The 21,535-nt window shown below is 61.6% G+C and overlaps 20 non-coding genes across 20 annotated transcripts; all 20 read right to left on the reverse strand.

Moving 5' to 3' along the window:
• Positions 1-663: 663 nt before the first annotated feature.
• LOC142277405 (U1 spliceosomal RNA) lies at positions 664-827 on the reverse strand. Its single transcript, XR_012740565.1, has one exon. It is a non-coding gene; the product is annotated as a U1 spliceosomal RNA (small nuclear RNA).
• A 910-nt stretch (positions 828-1,737) lies between these two features.
• LOC142277406 (U1 spliceosomal RNA) lies at positions 1,738-1,901 on the reverse strand. Its single transcript, XR_012740566.1, has one exon. It is a non-coding gene; the product is annotated as a U1 spliceosomal RNA (small nuclear RNA).
• Positions 1,902-2,851: 950 nt separating this feature from the next.
• Positions 2,852-3,015, reverse strand: LOC142277407 (U1 spliceosomal RNA). Its single transcript, XR_012740567.1, has one exon. It is a non-coding gene; the product is annotated as a U1 spliceosomal RNA (small nuclear RNA).
• A 916-nt stretch (positions 3,016-3,931) lies between these two features.
• LOC142277408 (U1 spliceosomal RNA) lies at positions 3,932-4,095 on the reverse strand. Its single transcript, XR_012740568.1, has one exon. It is a non-coding gene; the product is annotated as a U1 spliceosomal RNA (small nuclear RNA).
• Positions 4,096-4,990: 895 nt separating this feature from the next.
• Positions 4,991-5,154, reverse strand: LOC142277494 (U1 spliceosomal RNA). Its single transcript, XR_012740645.1, has one exon. It is a non-coding gene; the product is annotated as a U1 spliceosomal RNA (small nuclear RNA).
• A 900-nt stretch (positions 5,155-6,054) lies between these two features.
• LOC142277409 (U1 spliceosomal RNA) lies at positions 6,055-6,218 on the reverse strand. The gene has a single exon (XR_012740569.1). It is a non-coding gene; the product is annotated as a U1 spliceosomal RNA (small nuclear RNA).
• Positions 6,219-7,128: 910 nt separating this feature from the next.
• On the reverse strand, positions 7,129-7,292 carry LOC142277410 (U1 spliceosomal RNA). Its single transcript, XR_012740570.1, has one exon. It is a non-coding gene; the product is annotated as a U1 spliceosomal RNA (small nuclear RNA).
• Positions 7,293-8,213: 921 nt separating this feature from the next.
• LOC142277412 (U1 spliceosomal RNA) lies at positions 8,214-8,377 on the reverse strand. Its single transcript, XR_012740571.1, has one exon. It is a non-coding gene; the product is annotated as a U1 spliceosomal RNA (small nuclear RNA).
• A 910-nt stretch (positions 8,378-9,287) lies between these two features.
• Positions 9,288-9,451, reverse strand: LOC142277414 (U1 spliceosomal RNA). Its single transcript, XR_012740573.1, has one exon. It is a non-coding gene; the product is annotated as a U1 spliceosomal RNA (small nuclear RNA).
• Positions 9,452-10,361: 910 nt separating this feature from the next.
• LOC142277415 (U1 spliceosomal RNA) lies at positions 10,362-10,525 on the reverse strand. Its single transcript, XR_012740574.1, has one exon. It is a non-coding gene; the product is annotated as a U1 spliceosomal RNA (small nuclear RNA).
• Positions 10,526-11,435: 910 nt separating this feature from the next.
• LOC142277416 (U1 spliceosomal RNA) lies at positions 11,436-11,599 on the reverse strand. Its single transcript, XR_012740575.1, has one exon. It is a non-coding gene; the product is annotated as a U1 spliceosomal RNA (small nuclear RNA).
• A 901-nt stretch (positions 11,600-12,500) lies between these two features.
• On the reverse strand, positions 12,501-12,664 carry LOC142277417 (U1 spliceosomal RNA). Its single transcript, XR_012740576.1, has one exon. It is a non-coding gene; the product is annotated as a U1 spliceosomal RNA (small nuclear RNA).
• A 900-nt stretch (positions 12,665-13,564) lies between these two features.
• On the reverse strand, positions 13,565-13,728 carry LOC142277418 (U1 spliceosomal RNA). Its single transcript, XR_012740577.1, has one exon. It is a non-coding gene; the product is annotated as a U1 spliceosomal RNA (small nuclear RNA).
• A 916-nt stretch (positions 13,729-14,644) lies between these two features.
• Positions 14,645-14,808, reverse strand: LOC142277419 (U1 spliceosomal RNA). Its single transcript, XR_012740578.1, has one exon. It is a non-coding gene; the product is annotated as a U1 spliceosomal RNA (small nuclear RNA).
• A 920-nt stretch (positions 14,809-15,728) lies between these two features.
• LOC142277420 (U1 spliceosomal RNA) lies at positions 15,729-15,892 on the reverse strand. The gene has a single exon (XR_012740579.1). It is a non-coding gene; the product is annotated as a U1 spliceosomal RNA (small nuclear RNA).
• A 950-nt stretch (positions 15,893-16,842) lies between these two features.
• LOC142277421 (U1 spliceosomal RNA) lies at positions 16,843-17,006 on the reverse strand. The gene has a single exon (XR_012740580.1). It is a non-coding gene; the product is annotated as a U1 spliceosomal RNA (small nuclear RNA).
• A 906-nt stretch (positions 17,007-17,912) lies between these two features.
• Positions 17,913-18,076, reverse strand: LOC142277423 (U1 spliceosomal RNA). Its single transcript, XR_012740581.1, has one exon. It is a non-coding gene; the product is annotated as a U1 spliceosomal RNA (small nuclear RNA).
• Positions 18,077-18,987: 911 nt separating this feature from the next.
• Positions 18,988-19,151, reverse strand: LOC142277424 (U1 spliceosomal RNA). The gene has a single exon (XR_012740582.1). It is a non-coding gene; the product is annotated as a U1 spliceosomal RNA (small nuclear RNA).
• Positions 19,152-20,056: 905 nt separating this feature from the next.
• On the reverse strand, positions 20,057-20,220 carry LOC142277531 (U1 spliceosomal RNA). The gene has a single exon (XR_012740679.1). It is a non-coding gene; the product is annotated as a U1 spliceosomal RNA (small nuclear RNA).
• A 900-nt stretch (positions 20,221-21,120) lies between these two features.
• On the reverse strand, positions 21,121-21,284 carry LOC142277426 (U1 spliceosomal RNA). Its single transcript, XR_012740584.1, has one exon. It is a non-coding gene; the product is annotated as a U1 spliceosomal RNA (small nuclear RNA).
• Between the last annotated feature and the right edge of the window lie 251 nt (positions 21,285-21,535).

A 21,535-nucleotide genomic window follows, 5' to 3' on the forward strand; every position in this document is an offset into this window, starting at 1 on the left:
CGACGCCTGTAAACAGGCAGAAGGCTGCAGCTCCGGCTGCTCGCTCAGGGCGGCAGGAAGAGGCCCGGCGTCGGAGGCTCAACGTCGGCAGCCCCACCAGGCGGCCGCAAAAAAGGGCCCGGCCGTGCACTTCCTGCTGCTGCAGCCGCAAGTGCCATCTTTGGAGCGTGCCCGCTGGCGCTCGCTACAAAGCTCCCCTCCCGGCTGAACCAAAGGCCAATTCCTGTCACTACACCAGCGGAGGCATCCACAGCCAGCGGGCCCAGGGGGAACTCGGCCGGTGTGTCCAAAGCAGCCAAGCAAAGATATCAGGACGCCAAATCAAGAGTTAAGGGTTTAAACGGAGAGAGGAAAACGAAAAAACAAAGACCAAGGAAGGAACCCCCCCCTCCCCTCCCCTCCCCTCCCCTCCCCTCCTTTCCCCTCCCCTCCCCTCCTCTCTTTTAAAAAAGGCTCACAACAAATCCCAGATACCAAAAGCCAGCAGCAAAGCGAGCGGCTTCCCTTTGGCAGCTTCTAGATGGGGCCACAAGGGGGCACCAACAGGCTGTGCTTGCTTGAGAGTCCCTCGCAGCAGGCAGCAAAAGGAGACTCGCACACCTGTTGGCTCGTGGAGCCCCCCAAGCAGCAGCGTGTATCTGTCTATCTTTGACCAGAGCAAATCAGGGGAAAGCGCGAACGCAGTCCCCCACTACCACAAATTATGCAGTCGAGTTTCCCGCATTTGGGGAAATCGCAGGGGTCAGCACACCCGGAGTGCAATGGATGAGCCTCACCCTGGGAGAACCACCTTAGTGATCATGGTATCTCCCCTGCCAGGTAAGTATGAGTTGGGAGCGCGCCGGCTCGACGGGCGCCCCTCCGGCGCAGGCCCGCTACATCGCGGAGTCTCGGGCGGTGGGGTGAGGCGGGATCCGGGGCCAAAGCCAGGCGTTCCTTCGAGAGGGTGCCACCGAGGCCAGCAGCCTGGGAGCCGGCTACACCCCTTCCATCCCCCCCATGGCAGGCCAAGCTCAAGGCGAAGGCCGTCGTCCAAGATGCACAGCAAGCCAGAGTCATTTGCATAGCGGGGCGGCGGCTTCGGAGCCCAACGTGCGTTCGACGCCTGTAAACAGGCAGAAGGCTGCAGCTCCGGCTGCTCGCTCAGGGCGGCAGGAAGAGGCCCGGCGTCGGAGGCTCAACGTCGGCAGCCCCACCAGGCGGCCGCAAAAAAGGGCCCGGCCGTGCACTTCCTGCTGCTGCAGCCGCAAGTGCCATCTTTGGAGCGTGCCCGCTGGCGCTCGCTACAAAGCTCCCCTCCCGGCTGAACCAAAGGCCAATTCCTGTCACTACACCAGCGGAGGCATCCACAGCCAGCGGGCCCAGGGGGAACTCGGCCGGTGTGTCCAAAGCAGCCAAGCAAAGATATCAGGACGCCAAATCAAGAGTTAAGGGTTTAAACGGAGAGAGGAAAACGAAAAAACAAAGACCAAGGAAGGAACCCCCCCCTCCCCTCCCCTCCTCTCTTTTAAAAAAGGCTCACAACAAATCCCAACAAATCCCAGATACCAAAAGCCAGCAGCAAAGCGAGCGGCTTCCCTTTGGCAGCTTCTAGATGGGGCCACAAGGGGGCACCAACAGGCTGTGCTTGCTTGAGAGTCCCTCGCAGCAGGCAGCAAAAGGAGACTCGCACACCTGTTGGCTCGTGGAGCCCCCCAAGCAGCAGCGTGTATCTGTCTATCTTTGACCAGAGCAAATCAGGGGAAAGCGCGAACGCAGTCCCCCACTACCACAAATTATGCAGTCGAGTTTCCCGCATTTGGGGAAATCGCAGGGGTCAGCACACCCGGAGTGCAATGGATGAGCCTCACCCTGGGAGAACCACCTTAGTGATCATGGTATCTCCCCTGCCAGGTAAGTATGAGTTGGGAGCGCGCCGGCTCGACGGGCGCCCCTCCGGCGCAGGCCCGCTACATCGCGGAGTCTCGGGCGGTGGGGTGAGGCGGGATCCGGGGCCAAAGCCAGGCGTTCCTTCGAGAGGGTGCCACCGAGGCCAGCAGCCTGGGAGCCGGCTACACCCCTTCCATCCCCCCCATGGCAGGCCAAGCTCAAGGCGAAGGCCGTCGTCCAAGATGCACAGCAAGCCAGAGTCATTTGCATAGCGGGGCGGCGGCTTCGGAGCCCAACGTGCGTTCGACGCCTGTAAACAGGCAGAAGGCTGCAGCTCCGGCTGCTCGCTCAGCAGGAAGAGGCCCGGCGTCGGAGGCTCAACGTCGGCAGCCCCACCAGGCGGCCGCAAAAAAGGGCCCGGCCGTGCACTTCCTGCTGCTGCAGCCGCAAGTGCCATCTTTGGAGCGTGCCCGCTGGCGCTCGCTACAAAGCTCCCCTCCCGGCTGAACCAAAGGCCAATTCCTGTCACTACACCAGCGGAGGCATCCACAGCCAGCGGGCCCAGGGGGAACTCGGCCGGTGTGTCCAAAGCAGCCAAGCAAAGATATCAGGACGCCAAATCAAGAGTTAAGGGTTTAAACGGAGAGAGGAAAACGAAAAAACAAAGACCAAGGAAGGAACCCCCCCCTCCCCTCCCCTCCCCTCCCCTCCCCTCCCCTCCCCTCCTCTCCCCTCCCCTCCTCTCCCCTCCCCTCCTCTCTTTTAAAAAAGGCTCACAACAAATCCCAGATACCAAAAGCCAGCAGCAAAGCGAGCGGCTTCCCTTTGGCAGCTTCTAGATGGGGCCACAAGGGGGCACCAACAGGCTGTGCTTGCTTGAGAGTCCCTCGCAGCAGGCAGCAAAAGGAGACTCGCACACCTGTTGGCTCGTGGAGCCCCCCAAGCAGCAGCGTGTATCTGTCTATCTTTGACCAGAGCAAATCAGGGGAAAGCGCGAACGCAGTCCCCCACTACCACAAATTATGCAGTCGAGTTTCCCGCATTTGGGGAAATCGCAGGGGTCAGCACACCCGGAGTGCAATGGATGAGCCTCACCCTGGGAGAACCACCTTAGTGATCATGGTATCTCCCCTGCCAGGTAAGTATGAGTTGGGAGCGCGCCGGCTCGACGGGCGCCCCTCCGGCGCAGGCCCGCTACATCGCGGAGTCTCGGGCGGTGGGGTGAGGCGGGATCCGGGGCCAAAGCCAGGCGTTCCTTCGAGAGGGTGCCACCGAGGCCAGCAGCCTGGGAGCCGGCTACACCCCTTCCATCCCCCCCATGGCAGGCCAAGCTCAAGGCGAAGGCCGTCGTCCAAGATGCACAGCAAGCCAGAGTCATTTGCATAGCGGGGCGGCGGCTTCGGAGCCCAACGTGCGTTCGACGCCTGTAAACAGGCAGAAGGCTGCAGCTCCGGCTGCTCGCTCAGGGCGGCAGGAAGAGGCCCGGCGTCGGAGGCTCAACGTCGGCAGCCCCACCAGGCGGCCGCAAAAAAGGGCCCGGCCGTGCACTTCCTGCTGCTGCAGCCGCAAGTGCCATCTTTGGAGCGTGCCCGCTGGCGCTCGCTACAAAGCTCCCCTCCCGGCTGAACCAAAGGCCAATTCCTGTCACTACACCAGCGGAGGCATCCACAGCCAGCGGGCCCAGGGGGAACTCGGCCGGTGTGTCCAAAGCAGCCAAGCAAAGATATCAGGACGCCAAATCAAGAGTTAAGGGTTTAAACGGAGAGAGGAAAACGAAAAAACAAAGACCAAGGAAGGAACCCCCCCCCTCCCCTCCCCTCCCCTCCTCTCCCCTCCTCTCTTTTAAAAAAGGCTCACAACAAATCCCAGATACCAAAAGCCAGCAGCAAAGCGAGCGGCTTCCCTTTGGCAGCTTCTAGATGGGGCCACAAGGGGGCACCAACAGGCTGTGCTTGCTTGAGAGTCCCTCGCAGCAGGCAGCAAAAGGAGACTCGCACACCTGTTGGCTCGTGGAGCCCCCCAAGCAGCAGCATGTATCTGTCTATCTTTGACCAGAGCAAATCAGGGGAAAGCGCGAACGCAGTCCCCCACTACCACAAATTATGCAGTCGAGTTTCCCGCATTTGGGGAAATCGCAGGGGTCAGCACACCCGGAGTGCAATGGATGAGCCTCACCCTGGGAGAACCACCTTAGTGATCATGGTATCTCCCCTGCCAGGTAAGTATGAGTTGGGAGCGCGCCGGCTCGACGGGCGCCCCTCCGGCGCAGGCCCGCTACATCGCGGAGTCTCGGGCGGTGGGGTGAGGCGGGATCCGGGGCCAAAGCCAGGCGTTCCTTCGAGAGGGTGCCACCGAGGCCAGCAGCCTGGGAGCCGGCTACACCCCTTCCATCCCCCCCATGGCAGGCCAAGCTCAAGGCGAAGGCCGTCGTCCAAGATGCACAGCAAGCCAGAGTCATTTGCATAGCGGGGCGGCGGCTTCGGAGCCCAACGTGCGTTCGACGCCTGTAAACAGGCAGAAGGCTGCAGCTCCGGCTGCTCGCTCAGGGCGGCAGGAAGAGGCCCGGCGTCGGAGGCTCAACGTCGGCAGCCCCACCAGGCGGCCGCAAAAAAGGGCCCGGCCGTGCACTTCCTGCTGCTGCAGCCGCAAGTGCCATCTTTGGAGCGTGCCCGCTGGCGCTCGCTACAAAGCTCCCCTCCCGGCTGAACCAAAGGCCAATTCCTGTCACTACACCAGCGGAGGCATCCACAGCCAGCGGGCCCAGGGGGAACTCGGCCGGTGTGTCCAAAGCAGCCAAGCAAAGATATCAGGACGCCAAATCAAGAGTTAAGGGTTTAAACGGAGAGAGGAAAACGAAAAAACAAAGACCAAGGAAGGAACCCCCCCCTCCCCTCCTCTCTTTTAAAAAAGGCTCACAACAAATCCCAGATACCAAAAGCCAGCAGCAAAGCGAGCGGCTTCCCTTTGGCAGCTTCTAGATGGGGCCACAAGGGGGCACCAACAGGCTGTGCTTGCTTGAGAGTCCCTCGCAGCAGGCAGCAAAAGGAGACTCGCACACCTGTTGGCTCGTGGAGCCCCCCAAGCAGCAGCGTGTATCTGTCTATCTTTGACCAGAGCAAATCAGGGGAAAGCGCAAATGCAGTCCCCCACTACCACAAATTATGCAGTCGAGTTTCCCGCATTTGGGGAAATCGCAGGGGTCAGCACACCCGGAGTGCAATGGATGAGCCTCACCCTGGGAGAACCACCTTAGTGATCATGGTATCTCCCCTGCCAGGTAAGTATGAGTTGGGAGCGCGCCGGCTCGACGGGCGCCCCTCCGGCGCAGGCCCGCTACATCGCGGAGTCTCGGGCGGTGGGGTGAGGCGGGATCCGGGGCCAAAGCCAGGCGTTCCTTCGAGAGGGTGCCACCGAGGCCAGCAGCCTGGGAGCCGGCTACACCCCTTCCATCCCCCCCATGGCAGGCCAAGCTCAAGGCGAAGGCCGTCGTCCAAGATGCACAGCAAGCCAGAGTCATTTGCATAGCGGGGCGGCGGCTTCGGAGCCCAACGTGCGTTCGACGCCTGTAAACAGGCAGAAGGCTGCAGCTCCGGCTGCTCGCTCAGGGCGGCAGGAAGAGGCCCGGCGTCGGAGGCTCAACGTCGGCAGCCCCACCAGGCGGCCGCAAAAAAGGGCCCGGCCGTGCACTTCCTGCTGCTGCAGCCGCAAGTGCCATCTTTGGAGCGTGCCCGCTGGCGCTCGCTACAAAGCTCCCCTCCCGGCTGAACCAAAGGCCAATTCCTGTCACTACACCAGCGGAGGCATCCACAGCCAGCGGGCCCAGGGGGAACTCGGCCGGTGTGTCCAAAGCAGCCAAGCAAAGATATCAGGACGCCAAATCAAGAGTTAAGGGTTTAAACGGAGAGAGGAAAACGAAAAAACAAAGACCAAGGAAGGAACCCCCCCCTCCCCTCCCCTCCTCTCTTTTAAAAAAGGCTCACAACAAATCCCAGATACCAAAAGCCAGCAGCAAAGCGAGCGGCTTCCCTTTGGCAGCTTCTAGATGGGGCCACAAGGGGGCACCAACAGGCTGTGCTTGCTTGAGAGTCCCTCGCAGCAGGCAGCAAAAGGAGACTCGCACACCTGTTGGCTCGTGGAGCCCCCCAAGCAGCAGCGTGTATCTGTCTATCTTTGACCAGAGCAAATCAGGGGAAAGCGCGAACGCAGTCCCCCACTACCACAAATTATGCAGTCGAGTTTCCCGCATTTGGGGAAATCGCAGGGGTCAGCACACCCGGAGTGCAATGGATGAGCCTCACCCTGGGAGAACCACCTTAGTGATCATGGTATCTCCCCTGCCAGGTAAGTATGAGTTGGGAGCGCGCCGGCTCGACGGGCGCCCCTCCGGCGCAGGCCCGCTACATCGCGGAGTCTCGGGCGGTGGGGTGAGGCGGGATCCGGGGCCAAAGCCAGGCGTTCCTTCGAGAGGGTGCCACCGAGGCCAGCAGCCTGGGAGCCGGCTACACCCCTTCCATCCCCCCCATGGCAGGCCAAGCTCAAGGCGAAGGCCGTCGTCCAAGATGCACAGCAAGCCAGAGTCATTTGCATAGCGGGGCGGCGGCTTCGGAGCCCAACGTGCGTTCGACGCCTGTAAACAGGCAGAAGGCTGCAGCTCCGGCTGCTCGCTCAGGGCGGCAGGAAGAGGCCCGGCGTCGGAGGCTCAACGTCGGCAGCCCCACCAGGCGGCCGCAAAAAAGGGCCCGGCCGTGCACTTCCTGCTGCTGCAGCCGCAAGTGCCATCTTTGGAGCGTGCCCGCTGGCGCTCGCTACAAAGCTCCCCTCCCGGCTGAACCAAAGGCCAATTCCTGTCACTACACCAGCGGAGGCATCCACAGCCAGCGGGCCCAGGGGGAACTCGGCCGGTGTGTCCAAAGCAGCCAAGCAAAGATATCAGGACGCCAAATCAAGAGTTAAGGGTTTAAACGGAGAGAGGAAAACGAAAAAACAAAGACCAAGGAAGGAACCCCCCCCTCCCCTCCCCTCCCCTCCCCTCCTCTCTTTTAAAAAAGGCTCACAACAAATCCCAGATACCAAAAGCCAGCAGCAAAGCGAGCGGCTTCCCTTTGGCAGCTTCTAGATGGGGCCACAAGGGGGCACCAACAGGCTGTGCTTGCTTGAGAGTCCCTCGCAGCAGGCAGCAAAAGGAGACTCGCACACCTGTTGGCTCGTGGAGCCCCCCAAGCAGCAGCGTGTATCTGTCTATCTTTGACCAGAGCAAATCAGGGGAAAGCGCGAACGCAGTCCCCCACTACCACAAATTATGCAGTCGAGTTTCCCGCATTTGGGGAAATCGCAGGGGTCAGCACACCCGGAGTGCAATGGATGAGCCTCACCCTGGGAGAACCACCTTAGTGATCATGGTATCTCCCCTGCCAGGTAAGTATGAGTTGGGAGCGCGCCGGCTCGACGGGCGCCCCTCCGGCGCAGGCCCGCTACATCGCGGAGTCTCGGGCGGTGGGGTGAGGCGGGATCCGGGGCCAAAGCCAGGCGTTCCTTCGAGAGGGTGCCACCGAGGCCAGCAGCCTGGGAGCCGGCTACACCCCTTCCATCCCCCCCATGGCAGGCCAAGCTCAAGGCGAAGGCCGTCGTCCAAGATGCACAGCAAGCCAGAGTCATTTGCATAGCGGGGCGGCGGCTTCGGAGCCCAACGTGCGTTCGACGCCTGTAAACAGGCAGAAGGCTGCAGCTCCGGCTGCTCGCTCAGGGCGGCAGGAAGAGGCCCGGCGTCGGAGGCTCAACGTCGGCAGCCCCACCAGGCGGCCGCAAAAAAGGGCCCGGCCGTGCACTTCCTGCTGCTGCAGCCGCAAGTGCCATCTTTGGAGCGTGCCCGCTGGCGCTCGCTACAAAGCTCCCCTCCCGGCTGAACCAAAGGCCAATTCCTGTCACTACACCAGCGGAGGCATCCACAGCCAGCGGGCCCAGGGGGAACTCGGCCGGTGTGTCCAAAGCAGCCAAGCAAAGATATCAGGACGCCAAATCAAGAGTTAAGGGTTTAAACGGAGAGAGGAAAACGAAAAAACAAAGACCAAGGAAGGAACCCCCCCCCTCCCCTCCCCTCCTCTCCCCTCCTCTCCCCTCCTCTCTTTTAAAAAAGGCTCACAACAAATCCCAGATACCAAAAGCCAGCAGCAAAGCGAGCGGCTTCCCTTTGGCAGCTTCTAGATGGGGCCACAAGGGGGCACCAACAGGCTGTGCTTGCTTGAGAGTCCCTCGCAGCAGGCAGCAAAAGGAGACTCGCACACCTGTTGGCTCGTGGAGCCCCCCAAGCAGCAGCGTGTATCTGTCTATCTTTGACCAGAGCAAATCAGGGGAAAGCGCGAACGCAGTCCCCCACTACCACAAATTATGCAGTCGAGTTTCCCGCATTTGGGGAAATCGCAGGGGTCAGCACACCCGGAGTGCAATGGATGAGCCTCACCCTGGGAGAACCACCTTAGTGATCATGGTATCTCCCCTGCCAGGTAAGTATGAGTTGGGAGCGCGCCGGCTCGACGGGCGCCCCTCCGGCGCAGGCCCGCTACATCGCGGAGTCTCGGGCGGTGGGGTGAGGCGGGATCCGGGGCCAAAGCCAGGCGTTCCTTCGAGAGGGTGCCACCGAGGCCAGCAGCCTGGGAGCCGGCTACACCCCTTCCATCCCCCCCATGGCAGGCCAAGCTCAAGGCGAAGGCCGTCGTCCAAGATGCACAGCAAGCCAGAGTCATTTGCATAGCGGGGCGGCGGCTTCGGAGCCCAACGTGCGTTCGACGCCTGTAAACAGGCAGAAGGCTGCAGCTCCGGCTGCTCGCTCAGGGCGGCAGGAAGAGGCCCGGCGTCGGAGGCTCAACGTCGGCAGCCCCACCAGGCGGCCGCAAAAAAGGGCCCGGCCGTGCACTTCCTGCTGCTGCAGCCGCAAGTGCCATCTTTGGAGCGTGCCCGCTGGCGCTCGCTACAAAGCTCCCCTCCCGGCTGAACCAAAGGCCAATTCCTGTCACTACACCAGCGGAGGCATCCACAGCCAGCGGGCCCAGGGGGAACTCGGCCGGTGTGTCCAAAGCAGCCAAGCAAAGATATCAGGACGCCAAATCAAGAGTTAAGGGTTTAAACGGAGAGAGGAAAACGAAAAAACAAAGACCAAGGAAGGAACCCCCCCCTCCCCTCCCCTCCCCTCCCCTCCTCTCTTTTAAAAAAGGCTCACAACAAATCCCAGATACCAAAAGCCAGCAGCAAAGCGAGCGGCTTCCCTTTGGCAGCTTCTAGATGGGGCCACAAGGGGGCACCAACAGGCTGTGCTTGCTTGAGAGTCCCTCGCAGCAGGCAGCAAAAGGAGACTCGCACACCTGTTGGCTCGTGGAGCCCCCCAAGCAGCAGCGTGTATCTGTCTATCTTTGACCAGAGCAAATCAGGGGAAAGCGCGAACGCAGTCCCCCACTACCACAAATTATGCAGTCGAGTTTCCCGCATTTGGGGAAATCGCAGGGGTCAGCACACCCGGAGTGCAATGGATGAGCCTCACCCTGGGAGAACCACCTTAGTGATCATGGTATCTCCCCTGCCAGGTAAGTATGAGTTGGGAGCGCGCCGGCTCGACGGGCGCCCCTCCGGCGCAGGCCCGCTACATCGCGGAGTCTCGGGCGGTGGGGTGAGGCGGGATCCGGGGCCAAAGCCAGGCGTTCCTTCGAGAGGGTGCCACCGAGGCCAGCAGCCTGGGAGCCGGCTACACCCCTTCCATCCCCCCCATGGCAGGCCAAGCTCAAGGCGAAGGCCGTCGTCCAAGATGCACAGCAAGCCAGAGTCATTTGCATAGCGGGGCGGCGGCTTCGGAGCCCAACGTGCGTTCGACGCCTGTAAACAGGCAGAAGGCTGCAGCTCCGGCTGCTCGCTCAGGGCGGCAGGAAGAGGCCCGGCGTCGGAGGCTCAACGTCGGCAGCCCCACCAGGCGGCCGCAAAAAAGGGCCCGGCCGTGCACTTCCTGCTGCTGCAGCCGCAAGTGCCATCTTTGGAGCGTGCCCGCTGGCGCTCGCTACAAAGCTCCCCTCCCGGCTGAACCAAAGGCCAATTCCTGTCACTACACCAGCGGAGGCATCCACAGCCAGCGGGCCCAGGGGGAACTCGGCCGGTGTGTCCAAAGCAGCCAAGCAAAGATATCAGGACGCCAAATCAAGAGTTAAGGGTTTAAACGGAGAGAGGAAAACGAAAAAACAAAGACCAAGGAAGGAACCCCCCCCTCCCCTCCCCTCCCCTCCCCTCCTCTCTTTTAAAAAAGGCTCACAACAAATCCCAGATACCAAAAGCCAGCAGCAAAGCGAGCGGCTTCCCTTTGGCAGCTTCTAGATGGGGCCACAAGGGGGCACCAACAGGCTGTGCTTGCTTGAGAGTCCCTCGCAGCAGGCAGCAAAAGGAGACTCGCACACCTGTTGGCTCGTGGAGCCCCCCAAGCAGCAGCGTGTATCTGTCTATCTTTGACCAGAGCAAATCAGGGGAAAGCGCGAACGCAGTCCCCCACTACCACAAATTATGCAGTCGAGTTTCCCGCATTTGGGGAAATCGCAGGGGTCAGCACACCCGGAGTGCAATGGATGAGCCTCACCCTGGGAGAACCACCTTAGTGATCATGGTATCTCCCCTGCCAGGTAAGTATGAGTTGGGAGCGCGCCGGCTCGACGGGCGCCCCTCCGGCGCAGGCCCGCTACATCGCGGAGTCTCGGGCGGTGGGGTGAGGTGGGATCCGGGGCCAAAGCCAGGCGTTCCTTCGAGAGGGTGCCACCGAGGCCAGCAGCCTGGGAGCCGGCTACACCCCTTCCATCCCCCCCATGGCAGGCCAAGCTCAAGGCGAAGGCCGTCGTCCAAGATGCACAGCAAGCCAGAGTCATTTGCATAGCGGGGCGGCGGCTTCGGAGCCCAACGTGCGTTCGACGCCTGTAAACAGGCAGAAGGCTGCAGCTCCGGCTGCTCGCTCAGGGCGGCAGGAAGAGGCCCGGCGTCGGAGGCTCAACGTCGGCAGCCCCACCAGGCGGCCGCAAAAAAGGGCCCGGCCGTGCACTTCCTGCTGCTGCAGCCGCAAGTGCCATCTTTGGAGCGTGCCCGCTGGCGCTCGCTACAAAGCTCCCCTCCCGGCTGAACCAAAGGCCAATTCCTGTCACTACACCAGCGGAGGCATCCACAGCCAGCGGGCCCAGGGGGAACTCGGCCGGTGTGTCCAAAGCAGCCAAGCAAAGATATCAGGACGCCAAATCAAGAGTTAAGGGTTTAAACGGAGAGAGGAAAACGAAAAAACAAAGACCAAGGAAGGAACCCCCCCCTCCCCTCCCCTCCCCTCCCCTCCTCTCTTTTAAAAAAGGCTCACAACAAATCCCAGATACCAAAAGCCAGCAGCAAAGCGAGCGGCTTCCCTTTGGCAGCTTCTAGATGGGGCCACAAGGGGGCACCAACAGGCTGTGCTTGCTTGAGAGTCCCTCGCAGCAGGCAGCAAAAGGAGACTCGCACACCTGTTGGCTCGTGGAGCCCCCCAAGCAGCAGCGTGTATCTGTCTATCTTTGACCAGAGCAAATCAGGGGAAAGCGCGAACGCAGTCCCCCACTACCACAAATTATGCAGTCGAGTTTCCCGCATTTGGGGAAATCGCAGGGGTCAGCACACCCGGAGTGCAATGGATGAGCCTCACCCTGGGAGAACCACCTTAGTGATCATGGTATCTCCCCTGCCAGGTAAGTATGAGTTGGGAGCGCGCCGGCTCGACGGGCGCCCCTCCGGCGCAGGCCCGCTACATCGCGGAGTCTCGGGCGGTGGGGTGAGGCGGGATCCGGGGCCAAAGCCAGGCGTTCCTTCGAGAGGGTGCCACCGAGGCCAGCAGCCTGGGAGCCGGCTACACCCCTTCCATCCCCCCCCATGGCAGGCCAAGCTCAAGGCGAAGGCCGTCGTCCAAGATGCACAGCAAGCCAGAGTCATTTGCATAGCGGGGCGGCGGCTTCGGAGCCCAACGTGCGTTCGACGCCTGTAAACAGGCAGAAGGCTGCAGCTCCGGCTGCTCGCTCAGGGCGGCAGGAAGAGGCCCGGCGTCGGAGGCTCAACGTCGGCAGCCCCACCAGGCGGCCGCAAAAAAGGGCCCGGCCGTGCACTTCCTGCTGCTGCAGCCGCAAGTGCCATCTTTGGAGCGTGCCCGCTGGCGCTCGCTACAAAGCTCCCCTCCCGGCTGAACCAAAGGCCAATTCCTGTCACTACACCAGCGGAGGCATCCACAGCCAGCGGGCCCAGGGGGAACTCGGCCGGTGTGTCCAAAGCAGCCAAGCAAAGATATCAGGACGCCAAATCAAGAGTTAAGGGTTTAAACGGAGAGAGGAAAACGAAAAAACAAAGACCAAGGAAGGAACCCCCCCCTCCCCTCCCCTCCTCTCTTTTAAAAAAGGCTCACAACAAATCCCAGATACCAAAAGCCAGCAGCAAAGCGAGCGGCTTCCCTTTGGCAGCTTCTAGATGGGGCCACAAGGGGGCACCAACAGGCTGTGCTTGCTTGAGAGTCCCTCGCAGCAGGCAGCAAAAGGAGACTCGCACACCTGTTGGCTCGTGGAGCCCCCCAAGCAGCAGCGTGTATCTGTCTATCTTTGACCAGAGCAAATCAGGGGAAAGCGCGAACGCAGTCCCCCACTACCACAAATTATGCAGTCGAGTTTCCCGCATTTGGGGAAATCGCAGGGGTCAGCACACCCGGAGTGCAATGGATGAGCCTCACCCTGGGAGAACCACCTTAGTGATCATGGTATCTCCCCTGCCAGGTAAGTATGAGTTGGGAGCGCGCCGGCTCGACGGGCGCCCCTCCGGCGCAGGCCCGCTACATCGCGGAGTCTCGGGCGGTGGGGTGAGGCGGGATCCGGGGCCAAAGCCAGGCGTTCCTTCGAGAGGGTGCCACCGAGGCCAGCAGCCTGGGAGCCGGCTACACCCCTTCCATCCCCCCCATGGCAGGCCAAGCTCAAGGCGAAGGCCGTCGTCCAAGATGCACAGCAAGCCAGAGTCATTTGCATAGCGGGGCGGCGGCTTCGGAGCCCAACGTGCGTTCGACGCCTGTAAACAGGCAGAAGGCTGCAGCTCCGGCTGCTCGCTCAGGGCGGCAGGAAGAGGCCCGGCGTCGGAGGCTCAACGTCGGCAGCCCCACCAGGCGGCCGCAAAAAAGGGCCCGGCCGTGCACTTCCTGCTGCTGCAGCCGCAAGTGCCATCTTTGGAGCGTGCCCGCTGGCGCTCGCTACAAAGCTCCCCTCCCGGCTGAACCAAAGGCCAATTCCTGTCACTACACCAGCGGAGGCATCCACAGCCAGCGGGCCCAGGGGGAACTCGGCCGGTGTGTCCAAAGCAGCCAAGCAAAGATATCAGGACGCCAAATCAAGAGTTAAGGGTTTAAACGGAGAGAGGAAAACGAAAAAACAAAGACCAAGGAAGGAACCCCCCCCTCCCCTCCCCTCCTCTCTTTTAAAAAAGGCTCACAACAAATCCCAGATACCAAAAGCCAGCAGCAAAGCGAGCGGCTTCCCTTTGGCAGCTTCTAGAAGGGGCCACAAGGGGGCACCAACAGGCTGTGCTTGCTTGAGAGTCCCTCGCAGCAGGCAGCAAAAGGAGACTCGCACACCTGTTGGCTCGTGGAGCCCCCCAAGCAGCAGCGTGTATCTGTCTATCTTTGACCAGAGCAAATCAGGGGAAAGCGCGAACGCAGTCCCCCACTACCACAAATTATGCAGTCGAGTTTCCCGCATTTGGGGAAATCGCAGGGGTCAGCACACCCGGAGTGCAATGGATGAGCCTCACCCTGGGAGAACCACCTTAGTGATCATGGTATCTCCCCTGCCAGGTAAGTATGAGTTGGGAGCGCGCCGGCTCGACGGGCGCCCCTCCGGCGCAGGCCCGCTACATCGCGGAGTCTCGGGCGGTGGGGTGAGGCGGGATCCGGGGCCAAAGCCAGGCGTTCCTTCGAGAGGGTGCCACCGAGGCCAGCAGCCTGGGAGCCGGCTACACCCCTTCCATCCCCCCCATGGCAGGCCAAGCTCAAGGCGAAGGCCGTCGTCCAAGATGCACAGCAAGCCAGAGTCATTTGCATAGCGGGGCGGCGGCTTCGGAGCCCAACGTGCGTTCGACGCCTGTAAACAGGCAGAAGGCTGCAGCTCCGGCTGCTCGCTCAGGGCGGCAGGAAGAGGCCCGGCGTCGGAGGCTCAACGTCGGCAGCCCCACCAGGCGGCCGCAAAAAAGGGCCCGGCCGTGCACTTCCTGCTGCTGCAGCCGCAAGTGCCATCTTTGGAGCGTGCCCGCTGGCGCTCGCTACAAAGCTCCCCTCCCGGCTGAACCAAAGGCCAATTCCTGTCACTACACCAGCGGAGGCATCCACAGCCAGCGGGCCCAGGGGGAACTCGGCCGGTGTGTCCAAAGCAGCCAAGCAAAGATATCAGGACGCCAAATCAAGAGTTAAGGGTTTAAACGGAGAGAGGAAAACGAAAAAACAAAGACCAAGGAAGGAACCCCCCCCCTCCCCTCCCCTCCCCTCCTCTCCCCTCCTCTCTTTTAAAAAAGGCTCACAACAAATCCCAGATACCAAAAGCCAGCAGCAAAGCGAGCGGCTTCCCTTTGGCAGCTTCTAGATGGGGCCACAAGGGGGCACCAACAGGCTGTGCTTGCTTGAGAGTCCCTCGCAGCAGGCAGCAAAAGGAGACTCGCACACCTGTTGGCTCGTGGAGCCCCCCAAGCAGCAGCGTGTATCTGTCTATCTTTGACCAGAGCAAATCAGGGGAAAGCGCGAACGCAGTCCCCCACTACCACAAATTATGCAGTCGAGTTTCCCGCATTTGGGGAAATCGCAGGGGTCAGCACACCCGGAGTGCAATGGATGAGCCTCACCCTGGGAGAACCACCTTAGTGATCATGGTATCTCCCCTGCCAGGTAAGTATGAGTTGGGAGCGCGCCGGCTCGACGGGCGCCCCTCCGGCGCAGGCCCGCTACATCGCGGAGTCTCGGGCGGTGGGGTGAGGCGGGATCCGGGGCCAAAGCCAGGCGTTCCTTCGAGAGGGTGCCACCGAGGCCAGCAGCCTGGGAGCCGGCTACACCCCTTCCATCCCCCCCATGGCAGGCCAAGCTCAAGGCGAAGGCCGTCGTCCAAGATGCACAGCAAGCCAGAGTCATTTGCATAGCGGGGCGGCGGCTTCGGAGCCCAACGTGCGTTCGACGCCTGTAAACAGGCAGAAGGCTGCAGCTCCGGCTGCTCGCTCAGGGCGGCAGGAAGAGGCCCGGCGTCGGAGGCTCAACGTCGGCAGCCCCACCAGGCGGCCGCAAAAAAGGGCCCGGCCGTGCACTTCCTGCTGCTGCAGCCGCAAGTGCCATCTTTGGAGCGTGCCCGCTGGCGCTCGCTACAAAGCTCCCCTCCCGGCTGAACCAAAGGCCAATTCCTGTCACTACACCAGCGGAGGCATCCACAGCCAGCGGGCCCAGGGGGAACTCGGCCGGTGTGTCCAAAGCAGCCAAGCAAAGATATCAGGACGCCAAATCAAGAGTTAAGGGTTTAAACGGAGAGAGGAAAACGAAAAAACAAAGACCAAGGAAGGAACCCCCCCCTCCCCTCCCCTCCCCTCCCCTCCCCTCCCCTCCTCTCTTTTAAAAAAGGCTCACAACAAATCCCAGATACCAAAAGCCAGCAGCAAAGCGAGCGGCTTCCCTTTGGCAGCTTCTAGATGGGGCCACAAGGGGGCACCAACAGGCTGTGCTTGCTTGAGAGTCCCTCGCAGCAGGCAGCAAAAGGAGACTCGCACACCTGTTGGCTCGTGGAGCCCCCCAAGCAGCAGCGTGTATCTGTCTATCTTTGACCAGAGCAAATCAGGGGAAAGCGCGAACGCAGTCCCCCACTACCACAAATTATGCAGTCGAGTTTCCCGCATTTGGGGAAATCGCAGGGGTCAGCACACCCGGAGTGCAATGGATGAGCCTCACCCTGGGAGAACCACCTTAGTGATCATGGTATCTCCCCTGCCAGGTAAGTATGAGTTGGGAGCGCGCCGGCTCGACGGGCGCCCCTCCGGCGCAGGCCCGCTACATCGCGGAGTCTCGGGCGGTGGGGTGAGGCGGGATCCGGGGCCAAAGCCAGGCGTTCCTTCGAGAGGGTGCCACCGAGGCCAGCAGCCTGGGAGCCGGCTACACCCCTTCCATCCCCCCCATGGCAGGCCAAGCTCAAGGCGAAGGCCGTCGTCCAAGATGCACAGCAAGCCAGAGTCATTTGCATAGCGGGGCGGCGGCTTCGGAGCCCAACGTGCGTTCGACGCCTGTAAACAGGCAGAAGGCTGCAGCTCCGGCTGCTCGCTCAGGGCGGCAGGAAGAGGCCCGGCGTCGGAGGCTCAACGTCGGCAGCCCCACCAGGCGGCCGCAAAAAAGGGCCCGGCCGTGCACTTCCTGCTGCTGCAGCCGCAAGTGCCATCTTTGGAGCGTGCCCGCTGGCGCTCGCTACAAAGCTCCCCTCCCGGCTGAACCAAAGGCCAATTCCTGTCACTACACCAGCGGAGGCATCCACAGCCAGCGGGCCCAGGGGGAACTCGGCCGGTGTGTCCAAAGCAGCCAAGCAAAGATATCAGGACGCCAAATCAAGAGTTAAGGGTTTAAACGGAGAGAGGAAAACGAAAAAACAAAGACCAAGGAAGGAACCCCCCCCTCCCCTCCCCTCCCCTCCCCTCCCCTCCCCTCCTCTCCCCTCCTCTCCCCTCCTCTCCCCTCCTCTCTTTTAAAAAAGGCTCACAACAAATCCCAGATACCAAAAGCCAGCAGCAAAGCGAGCGGCTTCCCTTTGGCAGCTTCTAGATGGGGCCACAAGGGGGCACCAACAGGCTGTGCTTGCTTGAGAGTCCCTCGCAGCAGGCAGCAAAAGGAGACTCGCACACCTGTTGGCTCGTGGAGCCCCCCAAGCAGCAGCGTGTATCTGTCTATCTTTGACCAGAGCAAATCAGGGGAAAGCGCGAACGCAGTCCCCCACTACCACAAATTATGCAGTCGAGTTTCCCGCATTTGGGGAAATCGCAGGGGTCAGCACACCCGGAGTGCAATGGATGAGCCTCACCCTGGGAGAACCACCTTAGTGATCATGGTATCTCCCCTGCCAGGTAAGTATGAGTTGGGAGCGCGCCGGCTCGACGGGCGCCCCTCCGGCGCAGGCCCGCTACATCGCGGAGTCTCGGGCGGTGGGGTGAGGCGGGATCCGGGGCCAAAGCCAGGCGTTCCTTCGAGAGGGTGCCACCGAGGCCAGCAGCCTGGGAGCCGGCTACACCCCTTCCATCCCCCCCATGGCAGGCCAAGCTCAAGGCGAAGGCCGTCGTCCAAGATGCACAGCAAGCCAGAGTCATTTGCATAGCGGGGCGGCGGCTTCGGAGCCCAACGTGCGTTCGACGCCTGTAAACAGGCAGAAGGCTGCAGCTCCGGCTGCTCGCTCAGGGCGGCAGGAAGAGGCCCGGCGTCGGAGGCTCAACGTCGGCAGCCCCACCAGGCGGCCGCAAAAAAGGGCCCGGCCGTGCACTTCCTGCTGCTGCAGCCGCAAGTGCCATCTTTGGAGCGTGCCCGCTGGCGCTCGCTACAAAGCTCCCCTCCCGGCTGAACCAAAGGCCAATTCCTGTCACTACACCAGCGGAGGCATCCACAGCCAGCGGGCCCAGGGGGAACTCGGCCGGTGTGTCCAAAGCAGCCAAGCAAAGATATCAGGACGCCAAATCAAGAGTTAAGGGTTTAAACGGAGAGAGGAAAACGAAAAAACAAAGACCAAGGAAGGAACCCCCCCCCTCCCCTCCCCTCCCCTCCTCTCTTTTAAAAAAGGCTCACAACAAATCCCAGATACCAAAAGCCAGCAGCAAAGCGAGCGGCTTCCCTTTGGCAGCTTCTAGATGGGGCCACAAGGGGGCACCAACAGGCTGTGCTTGCTTGAGAGTCCCTCGCAGCAGGCAGCAAAAGGAGACTCGCACACCTGTTGGCTCGTGGAGCCCCCCAAGCAGCAGCGTGTATCTGTCTATCTTTGACCAGAGCAAATCAGGGGAAAGCGCGAACGCAGTCCCCCACTACCACAAATTATGCAGTCGAGTTTCCCGCATTTGGGGAAATCGCAGGGGTCAGCACACCCGGAGTGCAATGGATGAGCCTCACCCTGGGAGAACCACCTTAGTGATCATGGTATCTCCCCTGCCAGGTAAGTATGAGTTGGGAGCGCGCCGGCTCGACGGGCGCCCCTCCGGCGCAGGCCCGCTACATCGCGGAGTCTCGGGCGGTGGGGTGAGGCGGGATCCGGGGCCAAAGCCAGGCGTTCCTTCGAGAGGGTGCCACCGAGGCCAGCAGCCTGGGAGCCGGCTACACCCCTTCCATCCCCCCCATGGCAGGCCAAGCTCAAGGCGAAGGCCGTCGTCCAAGATGCACAGCAAGCCAGAGTCATTTGCATAGCGGGGCGGCGGCTTCGGAGCCCAACGTGCGTTCGACGCCTGTAAACAGGCAGAAGGCTGCAGCTCCGGCTGCTCGCTCAGGGCGGCAGGAAGAGGCCCGGCGTCGGAGGCTCAACGTCGGCAGCCCCACCAGGCGGCCGCAAAAAAGGGCCCGGCCGTGCACTTCCTGCTGCTGCAGCCGCAAGTGCCATCTTTGGAGCGTGCCCGCTGGCGCTCGCTACAAAGCTCCCCTCCCGGCTGAACCAAAGGCCAATTCCTGTCACTACACCAGCGGAGGCATCCACAGCCAGCGGGCCCAGGGGGAACTCGGCCGGTGTGTCCAAAGCAGCCAAGCAAAGATATCAGGACGCCAAATCAAGAGTTAAGGGTTTAAACGGAGAGAGGAAAACGAAAAAACAAAGACCAAGGAAGGAACCCCCCCCCTCCCCTCCCCTCCTCTCCCCTCCTCTCTTTTAAAAAAGGCTCACAACAAATCCCAGATACCAAAAGCCAGCAGCAAAGCGAGCGGCTTCCCTTTGGCAGCTTCTAGATGGGGCCACAAGGGGGCACCAACAGGCTGTGCTTGCTTGAGAGTCCCTCGCAGCAGGCAGCAAAAGGAGACTCGCACACCTGTTGGCTCGTGGAGCCCCCCAAGCAGCAGCGTGTATCTGTCTATCTTTGACCAGAGCAAATCAGGGGAAAGCGCGAACGCAGTCCCCCACTACCACAAATTATGCAGTCGAGTTTCCCGCATTTGGGGAAATCGCAGGGGTCAGCACACCCGGAGTGCAATGGATGAGCCTCACCCTGGGAGAACCACCTTAGTGATCATGGTATCTCCCCTGCCAGGTAAGTATGAGTTGGGAGCGCGCCGGCTCGACGGGCGCCCCTCCGGCGCAGGCCCGCTACATCGCGGAGTCTCGGGCGGTGGGGTGAGGCGGGATCCGGGGCCAAAGCCAGGCGTTCCTTCGAGAGGGTGCCACCGAGGCCAGCAGCCTGGGAGCCGGCTACACCCCTTCCATCCCCCCCATGGCAGGCCAAGCTCAAGGCGAAGGCCGTCGTCCAAGATGCACAGCAAGCCAGAGTCATTTGCATAGCGGGGCGGCGGCTTCGGAGCCCAACGTGCGTTCGACGCCTGTAAACAGGCAGAAGGCTGCAGCTCCGGCTGCTCGCTCAGGGCGGCAGGAAGAGGCCCGGCGTCGGAGGCTCAACGTCGGCAGCCCCACCAGGCGGCCGCAAAAAAGGGCCCGGCCGTGCACTTCCTGCTGCTGCAGCCGCAAGTGCCATCTTTGGAGCGTGCCCGCTGGCGCTCGCTACAAAGCTCCCCTCCCGGCTGAACCAAAGGCCAATTCCTGTCACTACACCAGCGGAGGCATCCACAGCCAGCGGGCCCAGGGGGAACTCGGCCGGTGTGTCCAAAGCAGCCAAGCAAAGATATCAGGACGCCAAATCAAGAGTTAAGGGTTTAAACGGAGAGAGGAAAACGAAAAAACAAAGACCAAGGAAGGAACCCCCCCCTCCCCTCCCCTCCCCTCCTCTCTTTTAAAAAAGGCTCACAACAAATCCCAGATACCAAAAGCCAGCAGCAAAGCGAGCGGCTTCCCTTTGGCAGCTTCTAGATGGGGCCACAAGGGGGCACCAACAGGCTGTGCTTGCTTGAGAGTCCCTCGCAGCAGGCAGCAAAAGGAGACTCGCACACCTGTTGGCTCGTGGAGCCCCCCAAGCAGCAGCGTGTATCTGTCTATCTTTGACCAGAGCAAATCAGGGGAAAGCGCGAACGCAGTCCCCCACTACCACAAATTATGCAGTCGAGTTTCCCGCATTTGGGGAAATCGCAGGGGTCAGCACATCCGGAGTGCAATGGATGAGCCTCACCCTGGGAGAACCACCTTAGTGATCATGGTATCTCCCCTGCCAGGTAAGTATGAGTTGGGAGCGCGCCGGCTCGACGGGCGCCCCTCCGGCGCAGGCCCGCTACATCGCGGAGTCTCGGGCGGTGGGGTGAGGCGGGATCCGGGGCCAAAGCCAGGCGTTCCTTCGAGAGGGTGCCACCGAGGCCAGCAGCCTGGGAGCCGGCTACACCCCTTCCATCCCCCCCATGGCAGGCCAAGCTCAAGGCGAAGGCCGTCGTCCAAGATGCACAGCAAGCCAGAGTCATTTGCATAGCGGGGCGGCGGCTTCGGAGCCCAACGTGCGTTCGACGCCTGTAAACAGGCAGAAGGCTGCAGCTCCGGCTGCTCGCTCAGGGCGGCAGGAAGAGGCCCGGCGTCGGAGGCTCAACGTCGGCAGCCCCACCAGGCGGCCGCAAAAAAGGGCCCGGCCGTGCACTTCCTGCTGCTGCAGCCGCAAGTGCCATCTTTGGAGCGTGCCCGCTGGCGCTCGCTACAAAGCTCCCCTCCCGGCTGAACCAAAGGCCAATTCCTGTCACTACACCAGCGGAGGCATCCACAGCCAGCGGGCCCAGGGGGAACTCGGCCGGTGTGTCCAAAGCAGCCAAGCAAAGATATCAGGACGCCAAATCAAGAGTTAAGGGTTTAAACGGAGAGAGGAAAACGAAAAAACAAAGACCAAGGAAGGAACCCCCCCCTCCCCTCCCCTCCTCTCTTTTAAAAAAGGCTCACAACAAATCCCAGATACCAAAAGCCAGCAGCAAAGCGAGCGGCTTCCCTTTGGCAGCTTCTAGATGGGGCCACAAGGGGGCACCAACAGGCTGTGCTTGCTTGAGAGTCCCTCGCAGCAGGCAGCAAAAGGAGACTCGCACACCTGTTGGCTCGTGGAGCCCCCCAAGCAGCAGCGTGTATCTGTCTATCTTTGACCAGAGCAAATCAGGGGAAAGCGCGAACGCAGTCCCCCACTACCACAAATTATGCAGTCGAGTTTCCCGCATTTGGGGAAATCGCAGGGGTCAGCACACCCGGAGTGCAATGGATGAGCCTCACCCTGGGAGAACCACCTTAGTGATCATGGTATCTCCCCTGCCAGGTAAGTATGAGTTGGGAGCGCGCCGGCTCGACGGGCGCCCCTCCGGCGCAGGCCCGCTACATCGCGGAGTCTCGGGCGGTGGGGTGAGGCGGGATCCGGGGCCAAAGCCAGGCGTTCCTTCGAGAGGGTGCCACCGAGGCCAGCAGCCTGGGAGCCGGCTACACCCCTTCCATCCCCCCCATGGCAGGCCAAGCTCAAGGCGAAGGCCGTCGTCCAAGATGCACAGCAAGCCAGAGTCATTTGCATAGCGGGGCGGCGG

The sequence above is a fragment of the Anomaloglossus baeobatrachus genome, unplaced genomic scaffold (assembly GCF_048569485.1).
Source record: "Anomaloglossus baeobatrachus isolate aAnoBae1 unplaced genomic scaffold, aAnoBae1.hap1 Scaffold_410, whole genome shotgun sequence".
NCBI classification, from domain to species: Eukaryota; Metazoa; Chordata; class Amphibia; order Anura; family Aromobatidae; genus Anomaloglossus; species Anomaloglossus baeobatrachus.